The sequence below is a fragment of the Elephantulus edwardii genome, unplaced genomic scaffold, assembly GCF_000299155.1.
Source record: "Elephantulus edwardii isolate Elephantulus edwardi_28Jun2011 unplaced genomic scaffold, EleEdw1.0 scaffold00022, whole genome shotgun sequence".
Classification (NCBI taxonomy): Eukaryota; Metazoa; Chordata; class Mammalia; order Macroscelidea; family Macroscelididae; genus Elephantulus; species Elephantulus edwardii.
The window spans coordinates 18300641-18310834 of NW_006399772.1; positions in this window are offsets into that span (position 1 = coordinate 18300641).

The following is a 10194-nucleotide window of genomic DNA, read 5'->3' on the forward strand; positions in this document are numbered from 1 at the left end:
TTTGGTTCAGGTACTTTGCCGTATCAATTTAGTGATGTTACTACAGTAGCTAGAACCTGAGCTCCACTCTACTTATGTTAGAGGAAGCTCTGCTAACCCAGATGTAAGGAACTGCATAGCTCAAGGCACCTGGTTCAAATCCACCTCCTGCTGTGCAGGAGAAAGTTGGACAATCTCCTCCAGGGTGATTTACTGCCTCTGCAAAGGCTCTGGAAAGTCAGTTAATGGGTCAGTTCCAACTCTAAGGCACACAACAACAACCACCACCACCACAACAACAACCACAACAGCATCCACTCATGTCACAGAGCCACAAAAGAGCAGTGGACAGTTACTGTGCAGAAGTGTGCTTCTGGTTTCATGTAAAATCTCGGCTCTTGTGGCAGGTGCTTGAGTTTTCTGTAGTGTTTTAAAAAAAATCCCTCACAACTGAGGATCTTCAAAAGACCCATTGATCCTAAAGGTCAGAAAATTGTTGCAAGACTCACCCCTGGACCAATTGGCAGCATCAGGATGGATGGTGAAGGAATTGAGATTGTACACAGCTTTAGTTTGCTTGGCTCCATAGTCAACAGTGTTGGCATCAGCAGCCAGGAAATTAAAAGGTGCATTGCCATGGGAAAGTCTGCTGTTAGGGACCTCTCCAAAGTGCAGAAGAGCAATGGTGTCTCTCTGGAGACTAAGGTGCATCTGATACAGGCCATGGTCTTTGCTATCACTTGTTATGCATCAGAGAGTTGACAATGACCAAGGAGGATAGAAGGAGAATTGATGCCTTTGAGCTGTGGTGCTGGAGAAGAGTATTGAGAATACCATGGACTGCTAGGAAAACAAACAGATTTGTCCTGGAAAGGGTTAAACTGGGTGGCTCCTTGGAGGCAAGGATTCTGAGGCTCCGTCTAACATACTCTGGACATGTTGTGAGGAGAGACCGGTCCTTGGAGAAGGACATCATGTTTGGGAGGGTGGAGGGACGGCGCAGTAGAGGAAGGCCCTCTATGAGGTGGATTGATTCAGTGACTGGGATAATTGGGATGGGAGTGTCAGAGACAGTGCGATTGGCACAGGACAGAGCGGAGTTTAGGGCTGTTGTACATAGGGTCGCTATGAGTCGCAGGCGACTCGACGGCACATAACAACAACAACAACAACAACATAGTTAAGGCATTCAGCTGCTACCTAAAATGTTGGCAGTTTGAAACCACCAGCACTTCCATGTGAGAAAGATATGGAGATGGTCAGCTTCTAGAAACATTTTTAGTCTTGGAAGCCCTATAGGATAATTCTTCTTTGTCCTACAAGGTGACTACATGCTATGATTGGTCTTAGAGAAGTAGGTTCCTTTCTGGTCTCTCATGAGGGGAGCTCATCTCAGCTTCTCATCACCTCAGCTGAGTGGGTGTGGGAGATCCACAGTGTATTTAGTGGAGAATGTCTTCATGCTGGCTCTTACTGCACTCTTGCTTGGCCCTTCCTTTCTCCTTGAGATGTATCCTCATTCGTGTACCCAACATGATATTTTTACATGAGTTTTGGCTTCCAAGTGAGCAAAAGAGCAAAGTGCAAGACCTCTTAAAAGTTGTGACACCTGCAAGTCACAAGATCATTTCCACTGTGTTGTATCGACTAATGTAAGTTAAAATGAAGTCTATGGTCAAAAGGGGAGAAAGAGACCTCTTAATAGAGAGGGCCAAAAGATCTTGATGGATGGGAGCAATTATGGAGGCAATCTTTGGAAAAATAAGGCTCTGTGCAATTATTAGGGGCCAAATTGGTCCCCCCATCAGATTGCCATCTGTAATGTACTGTTCTTATCTATATGGTTCAAGATATCTCACCACCACCTTCCTATTTTGGCCAACAAGAAGGAGGAGAGTGTGAAGGACAAGTACCTTTATTTCCTTCACATCACATCACACCACATCGCATCACATCACACCACACCACACCACACCACACCACACCACACCACACCACACCACACCACACCACACCACAATATAACATAACAACATAAAACATAACATCACAGAACCAAACAACATAACTAGGATTCAGTCCAATAGAATTAGAAGATTCCTTGCAAAGTCAGTTCTGACAGAGCTCATAGACTAAAACACGCGGGGTCCTCTCATTTTCTTGGAAGCAGGCTACCACATTTCCTTCTAGGATGTGTTCCAATTGTACAGCCTTCAGTTAGCCACAGAGTGCTTAAATCACTGTGTCACCAGATAGTCATTACTCTGAAAGACTGTAAACTGTGTGAAAATTGAGCCTTCTGTTCCAGTGATCTAGAAACTGGGTGTTGGGAGACAGTTAATATGTGAAAGAGAGTTAATTTTATCTGTTTCACAGGTCTGTTGTGTCACTGGTAAGATTAAAAGAGTGATATATGTGATACTTTATGGAGAAGTAATCCTAGCTGTCACTACTCTTCCAGAACAATTCACATAATTCCTGCTGTCTTCTGGACACTATTTTGGGCTTAAAATGTTGAAATATATGCAAGATTTTTTAAAATATTGTTTACACCTGGAGACCTGAAATCTCTATTTTTTTTAATTTTTTTTTATTTTCACACACCCTTCACAATTTTGAACCATGCAGTGTTTACTTGTTCTGTTCTGACTGCCTTCTAGTCCAAGTGCAAGTTTCCCATAAGCACAATCAAGTGTTCTGGGATTCCTGTTCTTCTCAAAGTCACCCAGTTTATTGTGATCCACACACAGTCAAATGCCTTTGCATAGTCAGTGAAACACAGATAGACATTCCTCTGGTCCTCTGCTTTCAGCCATGATCCATCTGACATTAACTATAATATCCCTAGTGCCACGGCCTCTTCTATATCCAGCCTGCACTTCAGGCAGTTCTTGGTTGATGTGCTGTTCAGTCGTTTCTGGATGATCGTCAGCAGAATCTTGCTTGCATATGATATCAGTGATATTGTTCGATAATTTCCACACTCTCTGGGATCGCCTTTCTTTAGAATGAGAACAATTATAGATCTCTGCCAGTCAGTAGGCCTGGTGGTTGTCCTCCAGATTTCTTGGCACAGATTTCGTGAGCACATCCAGGGCAGCATCTGTTTGTTGAAGTATGTCAATCGGTATGTCATCAATTCCTGGGGCCTTGTTTTTTTTGCCAATTCCATAATACAGTCTATGTAATAGAATCTTATCTGGATATTGTGCAAACACCACATTATGTACTAGCAGTCACCAAATTCTGATGAATGTCCATCCCTAAATTTTGGACCTTCAAACTTTCATGTGGAAAGATGACAGGATTTTGTTTCTTTGTTTAGGGGTTGATTTTTGGGGTTTTTTTGTGTTTGGAGTTTTTCTTGGTTTGTTTGCTTTATTTTTAGTTATTCTTCCATTCTGCCCGCTGTGCATTGGGGCTATTGGTCCATGTTGATAATATGAGGACAGTTATTTGGCATTAGTTCCATGCGGAAGGCACAGTTAGACTTTCTGCTATGTACACCAGGAGCAAGACATTGCAACAATGCAGCTAGAATGAGTTTCCAGTTTCCATCTAGTAGAGAAAGAGCTAGGAGCTCAACTTCGTGAATGATGAGAAGTGGATCACATTTCTCAACTTCTGTGATGTCCTGTGGAATTTCTCTTTATGTCTGTCCTTGAGCTTTTCCAAATCATTGTCCTTACTAATGTCCCTTTTATTCTTCTATTGTTTGAATAAGTTCAATTCTGACAGTTGTTGTTCTTGTTATGTGCCTTCCAGTTGCCTGGGCTTATAGGCAGCCCTGTATACAATAGCTCTGACTGACCCCTGCCCTGTGCTGAGCCAGTCTCACTAATTCCAACACACCAACCCCCATTGCCTTAGTCACTATATCAATTCTTCTCATCTGGGGTCTTCCTCTACTGCCCTGTCCCTCTACCCTTCTGAGCATAATGCCCTTCTCCAAGGATCAGTCCCTCCTGGCCTCAAGCCCAAAATTTGTAAGATGGGACTTCAAAATCCTAGCTTCCAAGGAGGAACTTGGTTTCACCCTTTCAAAGACTTTTTTCCTCTTTGTTTTCTTGGTGAAAATTTTATGTACAATAGAGCACACATAGAGTAGATCTTACAGGGAAAGAATTCTTACAAAGGCTGTTTCTGGCTCTCATCACAGTTAAGCATTAATAAATCTACTATTTTCACTTCTACTTAATAATTTTATCTCATTTTAGCATACTGAAATGATTTAGACCTAGTTAGTAAACAAGTTTTTCTTGTGCAAATAATTGCTTGATGGCTTTTACTCATTACTGTAAAATCACAGCCACTACATTACAGGGAACAAGTTTCCAAACAATAATAGAGAAAATGACAACCACAGGTGTCTGGTCTACAAGAATTCCTTGTTTAGACCAGGTGCCTTCAAGGCATTGTTTACCTTTTTGTGTTGTTGTTCATTTTCTGCTGTCTTTTCCTTTCTTGTGTTTCAAACATTCCTGATCAAGTACAAGGTAATCATATTTTAAGATTTTCCTTCATGCTGTTTTCCCTGACTCTACAGTCTTTTAAGTAACAAATGGGAAAATAAAGAAGGCCAGATTCTCCTATGACCTCCTGTTTTCTGTGTCATTAACGCTTTATTTATTTATTTAATTTTGGCACTGTTCATAGCAGCATTATTCACCATCAGAAGAATAGGGAAACAGTCCAAAATCCAAACACAAACTAGTGGATTGAGAAATTATGGTACATTCACGCAATGGAATACTATGTAGCACACAGGAACAATGACTTTGCAAGCTATTACCTAATTTGGGAGGGACTAGAGAACATTATGCTGAGTTAACCAACTCAGTCCCACAAGCATAAGTATTATATAAAACCATTCATTATTGTAGAATGAGTATAGGATGCAAGAGGGGTAGGAAAGGTTGGAAGCAGAGGGATGAGGATGTGCAGGAGGAGTGGGTTTAATTATGGGGTTGTACAGTTTGTTGAGTTGGGGGGACGAGGGAGATGGAAAGAATTTGTTCTCGAATACAATGTATTCAAATCTTGTAAATAAACTAGTAGAAAATTTAAAAAAGAAAGAAATTTTAAAAATTGGTTTTTTTCTTGTTTTTTTTTGGTACCACACTTTATCTTTTTAAAATACTATTTTATTTTTTTATAAAGGCGTACTTTAGATTTTCATTGAAAAGTTTCATCATAAGTCAGTTATTAACGTTAGTTCCATTCTTTACACTTCTCATTTTTTCTTGTTGGTATTTTCTGTTACTCTAATTTCCATGCCCCCTTACATTTCTACATTAACTTTAATTGCTGACTGTTTGACCTCATTATATTTATTTTTGTCTTGTTTTTTAAAGAAGCACTTTATTGATGGACAGTATTACTTTGTGAGTTGTTATTTAGCTACAAGGTGACCTCAGGCTTTAGCTGTGCTTCAAGGTTGGAAGAGTACCTTAGAGTCATAGTAGCAGGGATTACTCAAGCCTTAACCAGTTCAGTAAATGTGTTTTGTCGGGTATTATAAGGTATTTGAGATTATGTTCCACAGTTTTCATCTGTTCTATTCATCTTGAAGTGCAAAGTCACATAAACTTACCAATAGCAGGCCTTTGTTTAACAAAAATAGAATATTCTACATCTGAGGGGGACACAGCATACAGGCTAACCAAGATCACATTGATCCTATGAACTATTTCAGATATTAAGGCAGAGAAGAATAATTTTCAAAATTATTTGGTGGTCTGGGACTTCAGGTTATTTCTAAGTATGTAATTGTATTTAAGAGACCCACCATCCTATAATCTTTTATAGCATTTTGTTTCTTCTTTCTCTTTTTCAGATAACAGAATTGTTACTTGAAAAATTTGAGAAATATTCTTGTGTGTTAGTAAAAATAAAAATTGCACATCTTCATGTTCCCCTTCTATTTTTCCAAATGGACTTTTTTATTTTATGTGTTAATATGATTGAAGTTGATTGTGAACAACTTACTACAGTGTTAATTTTATTATAAAAATTATTTAGAGGAATAATCCTCCCAATCTTCTGTAACACCATGAAAGTATTTCTTTCCACAGGTAGTTAATTTTATGTGATTTCAACATCCTAAGTTAAATGCTATGTAAACAGAGAAAGAAAACAAAGCCTTGGATGCTTTCTAAAATTTTGGACGTTCCTCCTAAATTCTGTTCATTTATTCATTCAGTCAGTCATTTGCCTATTTTTTTTTAAAAAAACATTACCCACATAGATTTTTGAAACTTATCTGTATTTTGAGATACAGAATAATTTCAGACAAAAGGAAGGTCAAAGTGTCATGAGAACATTGAACACTTGGTTAGAAAGGATTTCTCCTGAGGAGATTATATTCTGTCTCTACTCTGATGTAACACACAGTACAATATTTATGTCATTCCATTGGAAGCAGCATCTATGGCACAGGAGGCTCTTCTAGCTAGTCAAGAGTATCCTCTTCTCCCAGTGGAATGCATATGATTGATAGTGACAAATGAATAGAAATCAGATTTAACCTTTTGACAAAGTTTATTCATAAAAATGAAGAGACTTTGACCAATGAAAGTATCTTTTCCACTATGTGTTTTGCCAAATGGAAATGTAAAAGGCAGGGAGTCAATATATATTTCTTTTAATTGATAAAAGAGAAAAGGGATATAAACTTTATGAAATTCCTGAAAATATTCACAGTTGTTAAATAAAATAGTAGAGTCATTTCTTGCATTAAAGTAAAAAGAGAAATTAATTTGTAATTCATTTATTAACCTATTGCTATTTAAAGGGGGAAAAGATACATATGCAGAGAGAAAAATAGAATTAGAGTATTATACAAATATTTTTACATTTCTAAAGCTATCCTCTTGAGAGTTCTCCTTTGTTGGCTCTATTTTTCCAAGTATTGTGTCTTTTTTGAAGGACTGACGATCCCTTATAACAAACACAAAATATCTGAGACAAAGTTTCCTACCTTGAAAATGTACTCTGATTACACTTCTTCCATCCATAATTGGTTGCTTGCGTCTTCCACCCCCCTGATTGCTGAGTCAGAATTGACTCTGTGGAAGGGGGTGTGCTGTTTGTAATGTGGGTACTATCCAAGGCCAGGTTCTACCAACATATTTGGTACAGTATCGCTTTTAAGAATAAACCCGAACCAAAACAAACTCAGAATAAACATGTCAGTAGAAATGAAGGGCAAACTAAAAAGTAAAGGATCCTGATTTAGTACAAATGGAAAAGTAGAGGATGAAGGTCAGCAAAAATAAGAACTTATTTCTATAATATTTACTTAATTTGGGCTGCAAATTTGACTTGAACTGAAGATAAATTCTGTGCCTCCTAGAGGAGTAAGCTGTACAGCTATTTTTGCAAAAATTAAAGTTCTAAGAATCTCTCCCTTATCAAAATGAGTCTACACAAAACAAACAATAAATCCACATAAACCCCCAACACCACCCCAAACCCCTCACAAACAAATAGACCCACTGCTAAAACAAAAAAATTTACAAATCAACTAAGTTTTGACTCCTCGTGATCCTGTTTGACAAACACATAATACTGTTTTACAGGGATCCCAAGGCTGTAAATCTTAACGAAAGTAGATTTTAGGTGCTGTCATATCTTTCTCCTGCAGAGTGGCCAGTGAATTCAGACTGTTAACATTAAGACTTGATTATATTGAACACTACACCAGGATTTCATCCAAAGACATGATCTGTACACAAAGACAGGGCTTTTCAAATGAAAGTATTTTTTTATATAGAAAAGTCTGTACCCACTCTCATATTATCAAAACATCCTAGTCAAGAAAATGAAAATGTTAGCTCTAGGAAATTTAAAGACCATAAAATGTCAAGTAATACTTTTCGACTAGGAATCATTTATTCACTAATGGAAAGAGAAAGATATTAAGAAGTTTGTATAAGAATTATTGATAATAAAAGATATTTTGAGTGCCTAAATATCCTCCAAAAGAAAATTCAGACAAAAAAAAAATTACAAGTTACTTGTCAAAAATTCAAGAAGTTTAAAGTAGAGAAGAACAAATATTATATTTAGCTTGAAATCTTTCCCTGTGTGATTTACTACCCACTGGCGGGTCAGCTCTGGGTCCTTGTGACTCAGCGGCACTCGATAACAGTAGCAACCCAACTAAAAGATGTTGTTCTTAGGTCTCCATGATTCTCTTTTGACCCAGACAACTCCATGAATAACAGGACAACGTTGTTGTTGTTATGTGCCATCGAGTTGCTTGCAACTCATAGTGACCCTAAGTATAAGAGCCCTACACGCTGTTCTATCCTGTGCCAACCTCGACGCCTCAAACACACTCATTTCCACCACGCCACTCACAGAATCGATCCATCTCATCGAGGGTCTTCCTCTCCTACACCATCCCTCCACTCTCCCAAACATGGAGACAGGACACATCCCTGACACACTTTTTTCCTGATTTCAAATCATGCAGTGTTTCCTTGCTCTGTTCTGAGGACTGCTTCCTGATCCAACACATGAGAATGAACACAATCAAGTGTTCTGGATTCCCATTCTTCTCAAGGTTAGCCTCATGGTTCTATAATTTCCATTCTCTGTTGGATCACTTTTTTTTTTTTTTTTTTTTTGAATGAGTATAAATGTGGATCTCTTACAATCAATTGGCAAGGTCTTCCAGGTTTCTTGGTATGACTTGGTGAGCACAACCAGGGCAGCATCTTTGGTTTGAATGTGTCAGTTGGTATTAAATCAATTTCTGGGACCTTATTTTTTTAACAGTCCTTTCAGAGCATCTTGTACTTCCTCCATCACCATTGTCTCTTGATCATATGTTGTTTCATGCAATTCTTCTATCAGCCAATTACTTTTGGTACAGTGAATGTATATTCATTCCATTTTCTTTTAATGCTTCCTGAGTCATTCGGTACTCGATCCATAGCATTATTAAGTATTAAAACTCGAGGCTTAAATCTGTTGTTTAGTTCCTTTAGATTACAAAATGCTGTGAGAATTCGGCTCTTTTGATTTTCCAGCTCCAGCACTTTACATATTTCATTATAATACTTTTCTTTGTCATCTTGAGCCACCTTTTGAAATCTTCTGTTCAGGTCCTTAACTTCCTGTTTTTTTTACCTTTACTTTGACTTCTCTAAACTAGTTCCATATACGAAGTCTCTTCTGACATAGATCTTGATTTTTCCTTCCTCATCTGTCTTTGTAATGACCTTTTGCATTCTTCGTGGATGGTATTCTTGATATCCTCCCACAGATCACCTGGTCTTCGTTCATTAGTTCCTGTAAACCAGTTCCTGAGATGGTTTTTTAATTCATGTAGGATAAACTCAAGGTCAAATTTTTATTCCTGTGGATTTGATTTAGCCTTCTTTAACTTTAGTTTGAACTTGCATGAGTAGTTAGTTGATAGCCTGTTCCACAATTAGTACCTGGTATAGTGTTCACAGCTGATATTGAGCTTCTCTAGTGATTCTTTCCACATACGTAATATATTTGATTCCTGTGCATACCATCAGGTGAAATCATTTGTATAGTCTATTTATATGTTTTATAAAAGGTAATCTGCAATGAATAAATCATTGATTGTAAAAAATTCCATCATTCTGTCTGCAGCCTCATTTGTGTCACCAAGTCACGTTTTCCAACTACTGATCCTTCTTCCCTGTCCCAACTTTTGCATTCTAGTCACTCATTAATGCCTCTTAGTTGCATGTTTGATCAATTTCTTACTGAAAAAATGGTGGGAATCTTTCGTCCTCTTTGGATCTATCTGGTTGTAGGTGCATATACTTGAATGATATTATTATTCACCAGACTCCCTCATACGCATATGGATCATGGCCTGTTGTTCACAGCATTATATTAAAAGATAGAACTAGAAAGGATCCTTTCAAATATGAAAATGACGCTGTTTTTTCTAACCTTTCATCTCCAGAATAGTAGCTCTTATGATTGTCTGATTCAAAATGTTCCTTACCAGCCCATCTTATTTCACCAATACCTACTTACCTAAATGCTTATCACCTGTTGACACAAGGACTCCAGAAAATAGTATGTCACCATTTATGCATTCTATTTCTTTCCTAACAATGTCCAGTTTCCCTTCATTTATGCTTCTCATATTTCATGTTCCAATCATTAGGGTCTCCTTACAACTGTTCTTTCTCATTTGTGTTTCCAAATTCCCAAGCTCAG